The 18,233-nt window shown below is 38.4% G+C and overlaps 1 protein-coding gene and 1 long non-coding RNA gene across 3 annotated transcripts in view; one reads left to right on the top strand and one right to left on the bottom strand.

Annotated features, from left to right (window-relative positions):
* Positions 1-18,233, bottom strand: part of ASIP (agouti signaling protein) — a 65,573-nt gene that overhangs the window by 45,286 nt on the left and 2,054 nt on the right. The gene's annotated exons all lie outside the window — the stretch shown is intronic.
* On the top strand, positions 13,031-14,842 carry LOC118176852. The gene is made up of 2 exons (XR_004755556.1): positions 13,031-13,368; positions 14,526-14,842. It is a non-coding gene; the product is annotated as an uncharacterized LOC118176852 (long non-coding RNA).

The raw sequence follows: 18,233 nt of genomic DNA, 5'->3' as shown, positions 1-18,233 counted from the left end.
ACTACCTGAAGTAGGATGGTTTGAAGCAAGAGGTAATTTCTTTATCACTAAATACTAATCATTTAGTGTTTAGAGAAGTTACTGGGCATGGCAGTGAAGAAAGTTGGATAGTGCTAGTTTTGAGACATAGCTATACACAAAGAAAGACTATTTGCAGTTGCTGTGTCTCTTGTGCCTTCTGTTGAAAGCACAACTTGTGTCTCAGTGTGAGGGCATGGAAAGCTTGGCATACAGTACTGGACAGAAAGGGAAAGCCTGCCAGGAGTACAATGCTGGAATATGTCATCTATCATTTCACTAAATCTGTACATTTGTAAATTTTACATTGTGATTTCTTGGCCAGTACACAGGTGAGAAAAATACTGCATTGTTCTGTCTTATTCTAATTCTACCCTTAATAACATCTATTAATTTTTATTTAAGATTACTGGGGACAAGCCAAAGCAAGGCATGCCATTGCATGCTTCTCTAAATATTCCTTCAGAGGCTGGATATCTCTCTCAGATGAACAATATATTACCTCTTACTACAAATGTCATGCCATGATATTTGATTTATGTATATTTCTAGAAACAATTACAGCAGCTTAATGCCTTGACCTCATCTCTTACAATGAGTCACAGTGGTTCAGAGTTTGAATAAATCTTTATCACAAATTCGCGTTATCTTCCAAGAAGGAAGTAAAGAACTCAGTCAAGACTTTGTAGTAAACTCCAATTGAATGAGTAATCTGCATTCAAAAGCATCTGAAGTTTATAAAATGAACTCTTTCCTAAGGGAATATTTTACAAGAAACACAGAGGAATCAACTCTTTGACTCTCCGCGTGACTAAGAAGGATGCCTGATTCCCATTTCAGGTAGATTCAGAACAATACCTCCAAAGGACAAAGTGAACATAAGCCCACACTGCTGCCCAGTTGCAGATCCCAAGTCACAGAGGAGGTGCAATGAAATATTGCTATGAAAGTAAAAACAGTTCAGGTTAACATGAAAAAACTATTGCTTTAACTGAAGTTGTTTGAATCAATGCAAAATGCACAATGCAGACAGAATGTAAATTTGAAATTTATTAAGTACCATGAACAACTTATTTAAAATATTTCCAAATGACCATTCAAGTCATTACTGTGACTTTAATGAGCACAACATTTATAGTTTGAGGTGAAATATTGAAAGCCAGAAGCTTAAATCTTGGTGAGTCCTGGGTATTTCTAGCAGTTGTTTTTCATGTCCAAAATAACACTTTTTTAAAATTAGTATAGTGGAGTAACTATATATATGTGTGTGTGTGTATATATATAAATATTATCTTTTTCTCCAGCTCTTTAATCATTAAGCACCAAGAACCTAACAGGAGTATAAGAGGCCATCTTTAAAGTACTACTGTCATTGTTTTAACTATCAGAGTTTTTTGTATGTTTTTTTGAGTGGTTACAACTATTTTACCCTTTGTACTATCATATAAGGATTGTGTATATTTACAAAATATGCAATTAGAAGCATGGTCTGGATATTATTGGCTTCTTATTTAGCACTTTTTTGCCTTTTTTTTTTTTTTTGGTACAATTATGCTAATAACTCAAAATATTTTTTTTTCTTTTCTTTCTTTTTTTTTTTTTTTTTTTTTTTTTGAAGCCTGCTAGCATGTTCATTCACGATCATTAACTGCATAAACAGTAAAAAGTAGTTTGAGATGAGTTAATAGATTTTAGGTGCTGTTGAGCACCTCCAAATTGATGGGCAGAAGACAATTTCTGATAATCATTGCCTCTGAAACTCAAGTCTTTAAGCTGGTGTAGATTGACATGCGGACAGAGATACTTAACTTTCTCTACATAAACTATGATGCTGTTCAGAGATTTGACCTTTGTAGCCACGGGATGCAGTACTTTATGAAGGCAGGGTGTTATATAGTGCCTTTTCTCTCTTCAAGTTATCTTTTTTTCTGTAGCTTTGTAAATGTAGATGGTGGCATCTCTTTCTCCAAAAGCAGTAACGTATGCTTATATTGTTAATATGTTGCTGTTAGAACTTGACTTCTGAAAAATTTCGAAGACTCACCTCCCTGAGAAACGTTTCATTCTTTAACGTCTCTGAACTCGGTTTTATAGAAATACTACATACCTAAAAGCAACATCCACAGTCTCATATATTGAGGTACTATTAGTCATCATAGAGAGCAAGCTTTTACCAGCGTCATAGGACTTGAAAGATACCTGGATTATTCTATTCCAAATTCTGAGCCTTTAGTTTATATTGATGTCTTGTTTTCAGGCTTTTCTGTCCAGCCACTGGCTGGGCCATAGTGTGTGAAATACCGTATATATAGTGTAAATATGTATGTACACTATATATTATAAAGAGAAAGAAGAGAGAAATTCTGAAGTCCACTTCTTCAGCTAAATCAAACATGTAACTTAAAGAAGATACCATACTTTTGAAGATGTGCAAACAAAACCAGCTGTTCATTTCAAGCTAGAACACATTCTGCTGTTTGGCAGATCAGAGCTTTGCATCTGTGGCTATGTCCGTGTCTAACTACACACATCCATGAGGAGTTTGCTCATTGCCCACTTTGCTGCCTAGATCTGTTCAAAGCTTCAAGTGACAAAGAATCAATTATATGTCCAAGAAAGTAGTTCCTCTCCAAAAATATGGTGTTTTCTTTTTTATCTTAGTAGACTAGCTTCAACGTGTAGTCAAGTACCATCCTACTTCTTCAAAGCTTTAAAGAAACAGAAACAACCCACCTTATTACTATAAAGATGTGCTTCTAAATTGGTCTCATTTATAATAGTGAAATTAGGTCTTATTTTGAAGCCTAATTTACTAATGAAGGGATCTTACTGAGCATTGGCATATAAATGTGGAGGCAGATACTTGTCTTTGCTTTTGCATTGTTAGGCTCACTCAGCTGTAATGAAGAATGCAGTTAAGAGCTTTGGGTTCATTGTATCTGCCACTTGTTAACATTGTAAGTAGTTTCAGAGAAACCACTTTTACGTTGTTTGAACATACATGTGATGAGAATTCAATCATCTAACTAAGAAAAGAAAAGAAAACTTTCAATCTGAAAGCAGGATTTATAGAATTATTTTGTGTGCTTTTAACTTGTGTGATGTGCACTTTGGATGAGATTTGGCTCAAAATGACCACTTCTTGAAATATATTGGTGCTCTTGAGCGTAGGAAGGAGGAAGCTGGATATTGGCTTCATTGTTCAGGAGTTCTCTGTGCTGGAGCAGAGATTGCATCCAGCTGTACGGAAGTCAGTCCTTGACTCTTAAGTTCTGGCCATATCTGACTGCTAATTTCTTTTCTGTTTTCTTTCTGTGCTAACTTAGCAAACATTAAAAAAAAAAAAAAAAAAATCTTCCCAGATAACCTGATTTATGGCATTGAAGTGCCATAATTTCAAGATGAAAACCAGACAACCAGTGGTGAAGGAGATGGAAAATCTGTGATTACTGCCATGGAGAGTAAGAGTTATGGGAATAAGAACAAAGATCTGTAGTGATGATTCAAGTATAGTAATACATATGCAAGGACTGATAGTCTAAACAGAAAAAAAAAAAAAAAAAAAAAAAGGTAAAAAATCCCAACAAAACCATAGGCGTGTTTTTTTCTTGACATTGTTTCAGCAGAAAGTAGATGGTTTTGAAATTAGTCTTACTCCTGAAGGCTCTACAGTCTTTGTGGCAACTGGAGGGCAAATGATCATCTTAATGGAAGTCTTACTTTCAAAAAATAAAAATAAAATAATAAAAAAAATACTATCCAGATCAGGCACTAATTTACTAATTATTTGTTTGACAGATTTGAAGACAAATAAGTCTTTTTCTCTCTTTAATGTACATATTGCACAAACATACGGAGTGTTTCCTGAAAAGAAAGTCTGCAAGAAAGACAGTATCGAGGATGGTACCTTGGCATGAGTGTCTGAAAGAGCACTGCGAGTCCTTGAAACAAACACACCCCAAACCTTGCCAAAAAAATCATTTGGCTTACTTCCTGTAGACACTTTTCTTCAGTTACTGTCTTACCAGTATGATGATACAACTTGAGGACTGTTATTTTAAAGTATCCCAGATTAAACTGTATTTTGTTTACAATAAATCTGTAACTGCTACTTCTGTCAGCTGCCGTGGTGTTTATGACTCCCTGGGTTCACAGAAGAAGCCTGTAAATGTTATGACTTTCCACTCTTAGTCTTATGACACTTTTCTTTTGTGTGTTTACAAGCACATCATTTTGTCTGGTGATATAATTTTATATTCTGTTGTTGTTTTCTAATGCTGTTTTAAATATAGCAAAGATGGAATTATAATACCATGTAGTAATGCCTTAATCAGATTTATTTATTTTTTTTACTTTGTAATTAAGAATTTTGAAGTACAGATTTTCCAAGATCTTGGACATTCAGATCCACTGAAAATGAGGTAAAGAAGATGATTGTCAGTTATACATAGTCTGGAAAATGCCACCTTGAAAAAATCAACCTTTTGCAGAAATATATTAATTTCAATGAACTCTCTCCAAAACACTTTTGACGAGTTTTGACAGCCTGCCTGTTTCTTGTCTGCGCACACTTGTGTAGTGAAACCTATTTCCTTGGCTTTGTGTTCTCTTTTTGGAATGGTGACCCTTTAAATTTTTATTTATTTCTTCACTGTTATCTGTAAGCTAACAAAAGCTGGGAGGGGAGAAAATTTTGGGCTTTAGATGCATGTACAACAAATCTTTCTTTTGATAAGATTTGTCAGGTCTCAAGCGTCTGAATATTTTTTTTTTTCATGGTTTCCCTTTAATCCTCAGGGTAGAAGTATCTAAATTCAGAGCTCATCCATCCATCATCTCAAAGCATTACCCACAAAAAGATGCTTTAAAGCATGTACTCAATTAAAACGTGAACAAGAACTTGAAAGTTACCTTGTTTAAAGAGGATTTTTTTTTAAATAAAACAAACCACCACCACCACAAAAAATGAAACGAAACCAAACCACAGAATTAACTTAAGACCTTGCTACTAGAACAACCGAATCCTAGAAAGCCAACCTTTCCCATTGAGCCCTACCCTTGGTGCCATCCAAGATGTCAAGTTTTATGGTGAACATATAAGAAACCAAAAAACTCTTACCAGGGCAGACCAGCACTCTGCCTAACGTATTTTTGTCTACACCAGTAGCAGGAGGAGATGCTATTCAAGGAAAACATGTGTGCTGGAAAAGAAATGTGTTTTGCTGCCCTCGTACTCTCTCCCCTTTTACTCAGGGTGTTGTAACCAAGCCACCCGCATCATGGTCCTGTGTTTGTTCTGGTGACTGGATGATGCAAATAGCAGTGTGGCCTCAACTGTTACAGCATAACAGGATGGCCATAAGCCAGCCTATGCTCTCAAACGGACTTGAAGTCTGCCTGGAGTTTGCACCTGGAAACCATTTTAAAGGAGTAGTGGAGGCCGGATAACTTTCTCCTGGAAACAATTAGGTAGTTAGGTACATAAGTGCTACCAAATGGACATAAATTATTTGGCAACTATGTAAAACTTTTTCTGATTACAGAACCACAAATGTCATCTTAGGATCATGCTCTTATTACTGGAATCCAACTGTTTTATTTTCCACTGATGATAGTGGGTGAGGAAGTAATGAATCAGTTAACTGAAGTGGTCAATGTAGGGTATTTTATTTTATTTTTTTGACCAAAAGATATTGATTTTCTTTGGGGGGATTTTTGGAAGCTGAATAAGAAACAGTGCTAGCTGGCATGCAGCCTGCAAATTCTCTCCTTGTGGTTACTGATGAGCAACCCAGATAGAATATAGCTAACCCAAGTTGCAAATAACTAATAGTGACTAGCAAGTAATTATTTTTAAATGAAACAAGTATTCAGAAACATAATACCTATTACAACTGTATATAAGAGTCTGGATCTAATGAAGACAATGTAGTTATGTTAGAAAGTGCTTCTATATGCCTAGTGCGTACGTAGAGAGATCGCTACATTAGTGCCTTAGTTCAGACCAGAAGTGCACTTCTGAAGGAAATCCCAGAATCACAGAATGGCTGAGGTTGGAAGGGACCTCTGAAGATCATCTAGTCCAAGCCCCCTGCCAGGCAGGGTCACCTAGAGCACATTGCGCAGGAAAACATCCAGGCAGGGTTTGAATATCTCCAGGGAAGGAGACTGCACAACCTCTCTGGACAGCCTGTCCCAGTGCTCTCTCACTATCCCAGTAAAGAAGTGCCCCCTCATATTGAGCCAGAACCTCCTGTGTTGTGCCCATTGTCTCTTGTCCTGTCACTGGGCACAACTGAAAAGAGACCAGCTCCATCCTCTCGACACCCTCCTGCCAAATATTTATACACATTGATGAGGTCTCCCCTCAATCTTCTCATTTCCAGGCTAAACAGGCCCAGCTCTCTTTCACCCTGTCCTTGTACAACAGGATCACCTCCCTTGACCTGCTGGCAGCACTACTCCGAATGCACCCCAGGAACCACTGGCCTTTTTGGCCACAAGGGCACATTGCTAGCTCATGGCCAGCCTGGTGTCCACCAGGACTCCCAGGTCCGGCTCTTGCAGAGATGTGGACTCCATTTCTCACCCTTGGGTTTGTGCTGTGGCTGAATGCACTTGCACTTCAGCTTCTATCTGACAGTCAGGCAATGGCACCAGGTTAGCTTTAGGTGAATGTAAAAACCTCTGAAATGGGCATATTGTGGATGCTGCCTTCACAAATGTTGACTGTGTTGACCCCTGTGGGTCATCTGCTGTTACTGACCTGCATGATAGCTCCTGAATTTCCACTAAGAACATCCTGCAATGCTATATCGTGCAGTCTCACCAAATTTTTGTTCATCTTGAAGCAACGCCACAAGGGGATATAGTACCATCACTATATGGAGCGGAATAGGCTATTCATAGAAGTGCATATGTGATTGTTCATGTGAATGACTGATTTTATTTTTTTTTCAAAGCTGAGTGGGTTTTGCTGTTGCTCATTCCCTGAAAACAATTGTAATTAAATAAAAAGGTCTCTTACATAAATTTTCCTTATTTCTGTCAACACTTTTTTAAAAGCTCTATTACAATCTGTTCCCTAAGCTCTTAGAAAAACCATATGTATTCTTCCATTATTGTTTTGCTTTATTTATACAGTATTTCCAAATTGTTTTCATTTGTTTCATTTCTCCTTAACAATAAAAATTTCCAAAGACACACTGTGTGGGAGAGGAACTCATCGGAACATTTGAATTTCATGTGGATTAACTGCTGGTGTAAAGTGGGTAAAATATATAGAGAGAAGAGTGTTTCAAAGCACAAATGACGTCATTATTAGCACTTCCTTCCAAGATATTTTAGTTGAATAAGCACAGCATTACAAGGAAAAAAAAATTGCAGACTCATTGCCAGTCTCATCTACCTTCAGTCAGTGCCTATGTCAGATTCTTGTACATTTGCTTTTCTTTAAGAAGCTGCAAGATACCTTCTGCTGTAGCTAACTCAAAGCTGCGGAGGTTGCAGTGCTGTGCAAAGAAATGCATACTCCCAGCTATTCAACACTCATTTCTTAAGAATCCGAACTCTAGGCTGTGATATGCTGGCTGCAAGAACAGTTTCTTTTCCCCTTTCTTCCTGTTCCTACCTCTTCCCCAAAAGAAGATGAAATGGTTTAAATTAGAGGGTAAGGCCTTGTGTTTTTCTCTGTCATTAGTGACCCTTTCTGCAGGTCAGAATATTCTAGTCTTGAAGAAACTAATCAGTACCTGCCTGAATCTCTGATCTGCGTTAAATTCCATTATTGCATCTCTAGAACTGGAGATGGACTCAAGTAGGACTAAACCCACTAGATGTTGTGATATCTTTTAAAAATATATTTAACAGTCATATATTTTACAATCCATCATCTTCTTCATGTCTTCTAGTTTTAATTGTTTGGGTACAACCCCAGCAGCCCCGGTGCCACAATGGTGCTGAACTGGACAGCTGCTGCCAGCGCACCCTGGCCGGCTCGGGGCAGCAGCACGGAGACAGTTCCAAATCCTCCTCCAGTGTTTCAGGGGGATGCTCTCTGCAGATGGTGGTGGCATGCTTTTACGGGTGGTGGTCATATCAGCTGCCTACCTGTGGGCTGGCAAACAGCATGTTCTGTGCAGTACTGATGTGGTCTGCAATGGATGCTTTTGTAGAGGAAGCCTGATAACTTCTTTCTGCTTTTGTGTAGCTGCTCTCCTGGTTCAGATAACACCAGTCTTGGTACTAATGTGTATAGTAAACATTAGGACCTAAATACAGAAATTGTGCCAATTCAGACATGGTAATGAAATATCAAGGAAAAGCAAAAGATTTGAAAGCTGTCAGTTCCTCAAGGAAAGACAGAGGTACAAACTGCAGCTACCCAGGGGTAAAGAAGAGTCAGAATTATACTCAGAAATGAACCAGAAAGTTATTCAGCTACTTTTTTTTACCCAGTGAACCATCACTGGGTAAACCCATGAGCAGCCAGTTTCTCCAGGAGAATGCTGTGGGAAAGGGCACCAAATGCTTTTGAATATGTCCTAGAAAAAGTTGCATTCACTCAGCTTGATATTTACCTATAAGGGACTGTGCCATGCAGAGTTTTTGTTTCTTCTAATTTGAAACTCACCATCAAAAAGATTGAAGAGCTGCATATTATAGCCACTCTTTAGATATATTAATGTTGTCTTGTGTTTTTGTGTGTGTTTGTTCAAACTGCAGCATTGTTACACTGGGATCCAGCACAACAACTGTGCATCCTGAAAACTGAAGTATATAATCCCACAGGATTCTATCATAAAATGAGTAAATTACTTGGTTTCTATCATTCTCCTCAGCCCTTTATATCCCATTTAACTAGATTGAAATCAATGTTCTTATGCATTAAAACATTCAAGAGCACTGTTAACTTTAAATATGTGAACCTGCAACACTGAAATTCAGACTATGATTAGAGTGTTTAAGCAAGGTATCTTTTCATGGGACCAATGGTTCAAACCTGCAACTAAATGGAAAGTAGTTGGGAATCAGTAGAAGGGTATCTCTTTTTTCCATCACTGCATTTCCACCTGGCTGATGGCTGCAGATGAGTCCCACCTGTCTCAAATGGGGAAATGGATCCCAGCCCAGGTGCTGGCAGGGCTCATTGAGAGGGCTTTAAACCAAGTATGAAGGGGGCTGGGGATGAAATGAGGCTCAACAGAGGTGAGCCTGGGGGAGGAGTCCCAGGGTTTGGGGGGGTGAGGGCAGTGGTACAACTGAAGTGCATCTACACCAATGCATGCAGCATGGGCAACAAGCAGGAGGAGCTGGAAGCCGTTGTGTGGTAGTCAAACTATGACCGAGTCACCATCACTAGCACATGGTGGGACCACTCCCACGACTGGAGTGCTGCAATGGATGGCTATGAGCTCCTCAGAAGGGACAGGCAACTTAGGAGGGGAGGTGACGTGGCTCCCTATATTAGAGAGTGTTTTGATGTTGTCGAGCTCAGGGTTGGGAATGATGAGGTAGAGTCTCTGTGGGTGAGGATTGGGGGTTGGCCAATAAGGCGGGCATCCTGGTGGGGGTCTGTAATTGACCGCCAAACCACGATGAAGAGGTGGATGAGGCGCTCTGTAAGCAGCTGGTGGAAGTCTCTCAATTGCCAGAGCTTGTTCTCATGGGGGACTTCAACTTCCCGGACATGTGCTGGAAATGCAACACAGCCCTGAGGAAGCAGCCTAAGAGGTTCCTGGAGTGTGTGGAGGACAGCTTCCTGACTCATTGCAGACTTCTGATACGCCTACAAAGGGTGAGCTATTCAGTGGGACATGGCAGAGAAGGGACAGTTCCTCCTCACAGAGAGGTCCTCACAGCACCAGTTAAAGCTAAATGCAGTTTTGCGCTGTGCTGATTGCAGCACTGTTACTAAAGGCATTGAAGGCTGTGCTTTTTCATTTTTATTTTTAGATTTCCCCCTTTTTAATATAGATGTTGATCTAGACTTTCTAAGGAAACATCAGAACACAAAATGCAGTTGCCATAGCACAGCAAGACCTCTGATTTGGATGTCAGAAGTGGTGGCCAGGCAAAGTTATTGCCCCACAGCTAGCCTTGCTGGTGAGAAATTCTTTTATAGTTGTGGTTTAACCTGGCAGGCAGCTCAGCACCACACAGCTGTTCGCTCACCCTTCCCTCCCTCAAGCGGGATGGGGGAGAGAATCAGGGAAAAAAGAAGTAAAAGCTTGTGGGTTGGGATAAAGACAATTTAATAGGACAGATAAGAAATAGAAATAATAATGATAATAGTAATACAAATAATGTGTACAGAACAAGTGATGCACAGTGCAGTTGCTTGCCACCCACCTGTCTGGGTGGGCCTATCCTATCCCCAAGCAGCAGTGCCCCCTCACCCAGGTCAGCCCCCCCCATATTATTGTTCAGCAGGACACCATATGGCACCGAATACCCCTTTGGCCAGTTGGGGTCAGCTGTCCTGGGTCTGTCCCCTCCCAGCTCCTTGTGCACCCCAGCCTCCTCACCGGCAGGACAGTGTGAGAAGCTGAGAAGTCCTTGGCTTAGTGTAAGCACTGCTCTGCAACAATTAAAACATCAGTGTGTTATCAACATTATTCTCATCCTAAATCCCAAACACAGCACCATACCAGCTACTACAAGGAAAATTAACTCTATCCTAGCTGAAACCAGGACAATAGTTTAGCACGTGGTATTTTAAAACTAACAGAGATGTTTCATACACTGCTGGCCAGGATGTTCCCAAGCTGGCAGGTGAATAGAACATCCATAAGCTGAGAGAAGTGCAGGAGGCAGGTGTGCCTGGGGACAGTTCCGTGCTATCCAGGGAGCCAGGAGAGAGCTAGGGTCCTCCAAAAGAATTGGGGTGACTCCGTCCCCCAAAAGGAGCAATGTTTTGAAAGTGCCCACATATAAATGAAAGAAGAGAATGAAAGAAAAAAAAAAAAAAAGAGGACAGAAAAGGAAGGAAAAAAAGAAAGAGAGTGGAAGGGCTTTCTTCAACACTAAAAATTCCTGCATTCACTCCTCAGCACACAAACCTCCCCTTCTAGAAAAAAATACCCCCTCTCCCCTTGCATACATTTCTTCACATCATCTCCATGTATGAGCAGGACACAGAATAGCATGTCAAAAAAACACAGTTCTGTGAGATCTCTGGGGGGTGGGGAGGACAGGGAGATTCAGGAAAAAACTTCGTGTGCAAAATCCACTTTTTAGCAGTCTTGTGCAAGAGTCCTTCAATACTAAAATACCAATGTGTAGAACAGAACTGCTTGGTGAGTACAGCCCATGCACATGTTTCAAATATCCATCCAGTGCATACAAAGCCATAAATGACGAGTTTTTGTTTGGAAACAAAAACAAGTGTTCTTTTGTGGCCAAAGATCATTGCTTATTCACATAGATTTGAGTGTCAGTGTTTCCCCAAATAAGCGAAGACTGCACCTCTCACTGAACTGCAGAAATACTTACTAGCTTTCTAGACTGTCTAATTTACATATCAAAGAGCATTTTTGCATGCCATTTACCTAAATGCTGTAACTGGGCTTGTGGAGAAATGAAGCAGAACATCCTTTTCATTATTTAACTACATTGCATCTTAAGAATGAACAGAATATTTTTTTCATCAAGAAAGCAGAGAGACTCAACATTTTTGTTATCCAAAACAGCATGAGATGGAAATTACTTCAATTTAACTCAAAAAATTATGAACAATGTCCTGACTGCAGGCTGATGTCAGTACTTAGAGACACTCCTATACGGCAGGGTTGAATGAAGAAGCGACCTGGTAACTGGCCTGTGAAGGCTTGTAGATCTATAAAAGAAGTAGTAATAAGAAAAACAAACAAAGAAACAAAAGCTCTCTTGGGAATAATACTGAATCTTGAAACAAACTAATGTTACTGATAGCACTTTAATTACTGAAGCGTAGATCCTAGGGACTAAGTGTCTGTGCTTCACCAGGTAAAGCAAATGGCTCAACAGATCCATCCACCGCTTCACGCTAACACATCTAGGTGTCTTTAAGTACCTGAACTAATGCTATGCAGTGGTATTTTGGAGTGTTTCTGCATCTCTGGAGTTGTTCTGCTGGCACTGGACTGGTGAGCGTACCAGAGATGATCTTAAAAAGAGGGAAGGATCCATTGTATGAGCTGATAGATGTTAGTCAAATGATACTCAATGCAGACATTGTAGTACAACTAAACACTGTACTAAGACACATGCCAGCTCTCTACTCAAGCAATAAGTACCTGACATTACAGGTGTTACCATTCAGAGTACCTATATCCTTACAATCAGACAAACGGGGTTCAGTCCTACAGTGTTGGCATTTATACAGCATGAGAAAGATATTAGTTCAACAATCTCTATATGGCACAGGACTATAAAATTGAATTGCTTCAGATACTTACTAATCGCTGAATTCAGATTAAAACTGTATTTGGTGATATACACTAGGGGGTTGTGCCTGGATGGCTGTACAAACATGACCTCTGTTATGTGCCAAGGATCTGCAGAGTTCTGCTCTGTTCTGCTCCTGTTGGTAGTATTGAGCTAGCAGAAACCTGTTTACTTCCAAAACATTTAAATATTGGTTAAATTCTTTCATGCCAAACACTATAGCAACACAGACTCTAGCATAGCATAGCTACTTACAAGCAGCACTAAGAAAATAGCTGGCTAAAAAAAAAATAAAAAAAAATAATAATAAAAAAAAACTTTTGTTCTCAGAATTAAAATGTGATGCAGACAGAACAGGAACAGCCACTTTGGGTAAGACATTGCAGTCATTACAATTTAATGTTTCAACTGCAACAGGCCCAGCTGAAAGATTAGCATGAATTTCTTTCCTCTGGGGAGTCAGAGTCTTTAGAAAACTTTAGCTTGCCACAGGAAAAGTGCTACACATCCAGGCCTCTAAATAGAAGAATCTCAGTTAAAAATAGCCCAACTTTTGCACTATTTTATCTTACATTGCCTACAGCAATATATGCTGATGCCTTTGGGCACAAGAGGTTAGTGTGCTTACCCAAAAGACAACACTGAGAAGGATACAACATTGCATCAAAAACCTTACGGAGGAGGGAATAAAGTGCTGAGATAAATTGTGTTGGGACTACAGAAAAAAGAGAAACTGATGTCTGGAACCTCAGAGTTAAACAGGGTACCGCTGGAACCAAAGCGGCTCTGACTGCCAAGGATGTCATCTGCCCAGTAATGAATGGGAACGGTCAGTTTGAAATGACATGAAGCACAGACCAGGAGCTGAAAATGTCACAACTGACAGCTCCTGCTTGGTGCTTTTTCCACTGGGCACACCAGAAGGTGAGAGCACAATTGCTTGTACATTTTTATAACTGCAGCTCATGGGAATGATTTTCAGACATTCTACTTGTGCGTAGTGATTCAGATTTTAACATTCCTTTGTTCTACACGCCTAATATTTATTTTCAAAAAATGTAGGAATTCAATGCCCCATCAGCTTGGCACAGCTTGGGTTGTCTGGGTAAAACAAGCACTTGTATGGGGAAGTGTGAATAACGTTTTTATCACAATCTTTTGTTCTGCTGCCAGACTAGAAGGAAACTATTACTTTAAATACTGCTCTGGAGCTGAGAAAATTAGATGATACCCCTTTCTGAAGAACTGCCGTAATAGGTCGAATGTACATTAAGCACATTATTTTTTTTACTTTTTCAAGTGTCCTGTGTCAAGGAGATTGACAACTTGCTTACTTATTTTATGTATCTTTTTACTAAAACAGCTGTCTGATCATGTAGTTGAATTCCTGAGTTCAATAAATATTGAACAGTCATTTCTCCTCTGCATTGTTGCAGTGTTTTAGGCCTTAAACTTACATGTTCCTCAGTCATCTCTTCTGAGAACCTGTTACAGTTTCGGGTAACTGTGTTACAGTTATTTGAATAGGAAGTGATTCCCCAGCTCTACTAATCATTTTTGCTTCTCTGCGGACTTTTTTGATGTTTATAACTGCATGTAGTGTTCCAAACACACATTCTTCATTGGTTTATGCAGCCATATTTTCTTTTCCTGTTTAATTTTCTTTTCTAATGTGCTAACTTTATTATTTCAGTTCTGGACTTCTACTCTTCTTTCTGAAAAGCAACCATTCTTTCCTACCTTTTAAACTGGTGATACAAAGCTAGCATAAAGTCTTGCAGTTAATTCTTGTTCCAAAACAGCACGGTTTCTTTAAACATCATAAAGGCACTGCTGAAAGACACATTAAAAAAAAAAAATCTGTGGTATATCAGCAGCTGATATTTATCTCTGCCTCCTAATGCCTTAACGTTTTTGTATTTCTGGGAAAGATTTTGCTCTGCAAAAGCTACGTTGGCTCTTATCTAAATACTTGGGTCTATCTTAACTCTATATTTTATTAGCTCATTGTTACTTTTTATTGGTGTATATTCTCTTCTGCTCCATAATCACACCAGCCTCCCCTTTATTTTGCTCTGCAGGAGTCCTGACTCGTGCATACAACTTGTAGCAACAGACTGTCTCTACAGAACTGATGGTTTGAGCTGCTGCTATACACAGCTCAGGGCAAAATCCAGAGCAGCATCTTTGCTAGCCTTCTGCTGCCTGTTTGAGCTGACAAGGAACTGTTTATGAGTGGTGCCTCTGCATCAGGTACTTGCATGACTCCCACCGCCCATGAGAGACAGATGACATTTGTTCTTATGATAAGTGGGAAGACAGAAATCCAGGCTCCCATTCATCAGGTATCAATCACTATGTATTTTTTTTTTTTTAATTGAAAGCTTTGTTTAAAAAATTGGTTATTCAGCTGTGAAACAGTTTGTCAACCTACAATGACTGTTTTATTTTTTATTTTTTATTATTTATTTATTTCCTACCAAAAAGCAAGAAAAAAGCAAGAGGTGATTTCTGTTGTGTTGCCTAAGGGTGACTCTCATTGCATTTGTCTTAATATGTAATATAGATAGATAGATACATTCTTAACATTCACCCTATACCTGGTATGGACAGTCTTTTTCACTGCCAGAAGTTTTGCTGCCATTGTAGACAAAGACAAAATTCTTAGTAGTTGACGACCTGTTGAGACTGTTTTATTCTTTGCAATGACTGGCATGCTATATACTAGAGGCAGCATGCATCTCCTCCAGTAAGAAAAATCAAGGTCAAAGGCACACTAACGAAACTTGGTGTGTGTTGAGATGGTGTGTTTGTATCCGCATGTCCTCTTTTACTGATGCAATATATGTCATTTCCAGGCAAAAGAAGATCTAATGATGCACTGCACTACTCATATTCTATGGTTTGGCATAGTTCTGTAACCAGGACTGTTAAATCCTCAAGTAATATTAGTGCAGAGCTAGATTTAGATCTCAGCCACTAGCTAAAATCTTTGTTTTGCATTGCACAGACCATAGAACTTGCTTAGAACAGAAAAGGGACTCCTGAAAAGTTCTGGTTACCATGAATTAGATCATCAAATCTTTTTTCTGGCTTGGATGCAGGGTAGTACCTTTTATCTCAATTGAAATAATCATATTTTGATCCTTGGCTTAATAGTGGTGTCAGTTTGGACCAGCTAAATCAAGGTACAAGATCTCAACATGCACCAGTGCTATGTTAAGGACCACTATTTGTTTTTTCGACTTTGCTATTCACTGCAGATAAATTGTTGGCATTTACTCTTAGACAGAGGATTCCTCACGGAAAAGAAGAACAAGTAAGGTGCTGCAGGCATGGTTCAAAAGTACCCCTTCCCAAAATGAGATGCAGGTTGACCTTCTAACTTCAAATATCATTGGGAGCAAGGCTTTCTAACCAGGAGGTCTGCAACAAACACTTATTCCAAGAATATTTAAAATGATGAGAAAATTGTATCAAAGTAGACATCCAGGACAAATCCATACTTTCTATTTAACATCAAAACAGAAAATAAAATTAAAGTTTCTCAAAGTGTTTGCACCACAGACTTTTCTCAAAAGATAAATATGTTAAATCCTGATTTTGAATCTGACAATTTTTATATATTTTTAAAAATCAAATATAACAGGGAAAATTGCAAAAGAAATTTTAGTTAAACGAACACATCTTGACATTCCTTTCTGCTGCCTAGATTCTTTAGCACTTTCGTTTAAGGTACACACAGCATGAAGGTGTCAATACATTTCATAAAGGAAATATTGAAAGGCAACATTTTTCATAAGTGTTATATTTTGACGTTGCCATTTCCTTTCTTTTAGCCAAATCTGCTAGTGTATTTTATCTCCATAAAATAACATCTTAGGTGAATTTTGTATAGCTTTAAAAAAATGAAAAGAAAAAAAGAAAAATTTTGCAGAATCTTTCCCCTTATTTCTTTCCCCAGGAAGTCTAGACTAGAAAATTTTTATGTCATCGCTAAATGGAAGTATAGGTATGGATTTCCACAGGGTTTGTGCATTCTTGGATCCCACAATTATTACCTTTAATACATTTCTCTTGTCTTTCATTTTCACCTTGGGCATACTTTTCAAACTTATTCTGCCACTTGAAAAAATTATTGCTCCTGCTTTCAATTAATGCAGTAATGGGTTCTTGGATAAACTGGTACTATAAGATGGTGTCCAAATTGCTGTAAACAGAGTTTGCTCATTTACCTGTGCTAGGAAAATTCTGAGTTCATTTCTGAAGTACTAATCTGAAACAACACCAAAACCCCTACCCTCAAGCTAAACATTTGCCAAAGCTGATGGGCTCGGGATGGAGACAGAGACTGGGAGAGAGGGCAAGCAGGGGAGAGTCAAGCTGGGCTTCTGTCTACAGAATAACTGGAAATGGGTTGATTTTGGTTTCATGGTGGACAAGCCTAGATCCTACAAAGATATTTTACTTGTTTAAATAATTAAAATAATATATAATATACACTATAATTATCAATAATAATAAAAATCCTTGTTTAAATACCGTACAACACTTTACTGAAACCAATTATCCCATCTGGAGTGTGTAAAGTTAAGCACATAAATCAGGTTTTGCAAGACACGAACCATTTCGACATGTCTTTTGACACCTGTGGTCCCACATGGAAAACTCTGTGGAAAGGTTCTTCACCCCACCAACCTACTGGGGATGATTCTCCATGTTTCAATGAGACATTGAGTGAGTTATGGATGTCAGTTGCTTAGAAAATGAAATTTAGAAGTTTCCAAATATGATAACAATGTTATACCACATAGGAGATTGAAAGCATGACTCTAAGGAAAATGATTATGGTATACATGTAAGAGTTTAATTTTCAGGTTATTAAAAAGCAATGGTTATTTAAGATCCTTTCTGACTTGGATATGTTAGAAATTTTGACAGGACAGTGAGAACTCCATTTCTGTCAGTACTTAACTATATATTAAGCTTTGAGATGCTCTACAACATTGTTAAAATTTGTTCCTGGTATGAATATGAATCTAGACTTTTATTTATTTATTGTCTGTTTATTTGTTTGTTGCTGTTTCATGAGCAGAAACAGTTTTCTCTATCAGTAAAATTTTTGTTTCTTCAACTTTATGGAAAATCTGAAAAAATCAACATTGCTAATGAGGCAAGTACAATTTTACTTGCAAGGCTGCTTTTGCCTTCTAAACAGATACGTACTTATTTCTTTCGTAAACTAAATTAAAGTTTCAGACTTTGACTACATGTTTCAAAAAGGACTCAACGTTATCAGAAATAGCAAGGTTATTTTCAACAGTTGTATAAGTCTTAGACTGCTTTTGTGCATACAGAACATGACTGGACAGTAAGACCACTTTAACTTTTACATTGAGAAAAAGACCTAAACTCGTAGCTTGCATTTCTTCAACATGAAGACTGTTGATATGCACTGTGCAAAGCAAGGTTTGTATATTAAAGGGGTAGAAATATGGCATTTTGAAAGACAACTTTAAGCCAATCACATAAAACTTATGTTTTGGAAAAGAAAGCAAGAACAAATAAGGAGTAAAGTGCCAGGAAAGAATTAACCTATGCTTAGTTATAGACTTTAAAACATTTCAATAGATGTCAAATGAAACAGAAAAGCTGTTTAAATTGCACCTTAATTCTTGTTTAAGAACTCTCCAGCAACAATTTAAATCAGAATGTTAAAACTGTTATAGTATGTTTGAAATTAATTTTGCCATTTTAATAGCCCAGAGCTATCTGTAAATGCACAGCTA

Source organism: Oxyura jamaicensis, chromosome 20, assembly GCF_011077185.1.
Source record: "Oxyura jamaicensis isolate SHBP4307 breed ruddy duck chromosome 20, BPBGC_Ojam_1.0, whole genome shotgun sequence".
NCBI lineage: Eukaryota > Metazoa > Chordata > Aves > Anseriformes > Anatidae > Oxyura > Oxyura jamaicensis.
The sequence above is the reverse complement of the archived record's forward strand: the minus strand, read 5'-3'. Positions and strand labels throughout refer to the sequence as shown.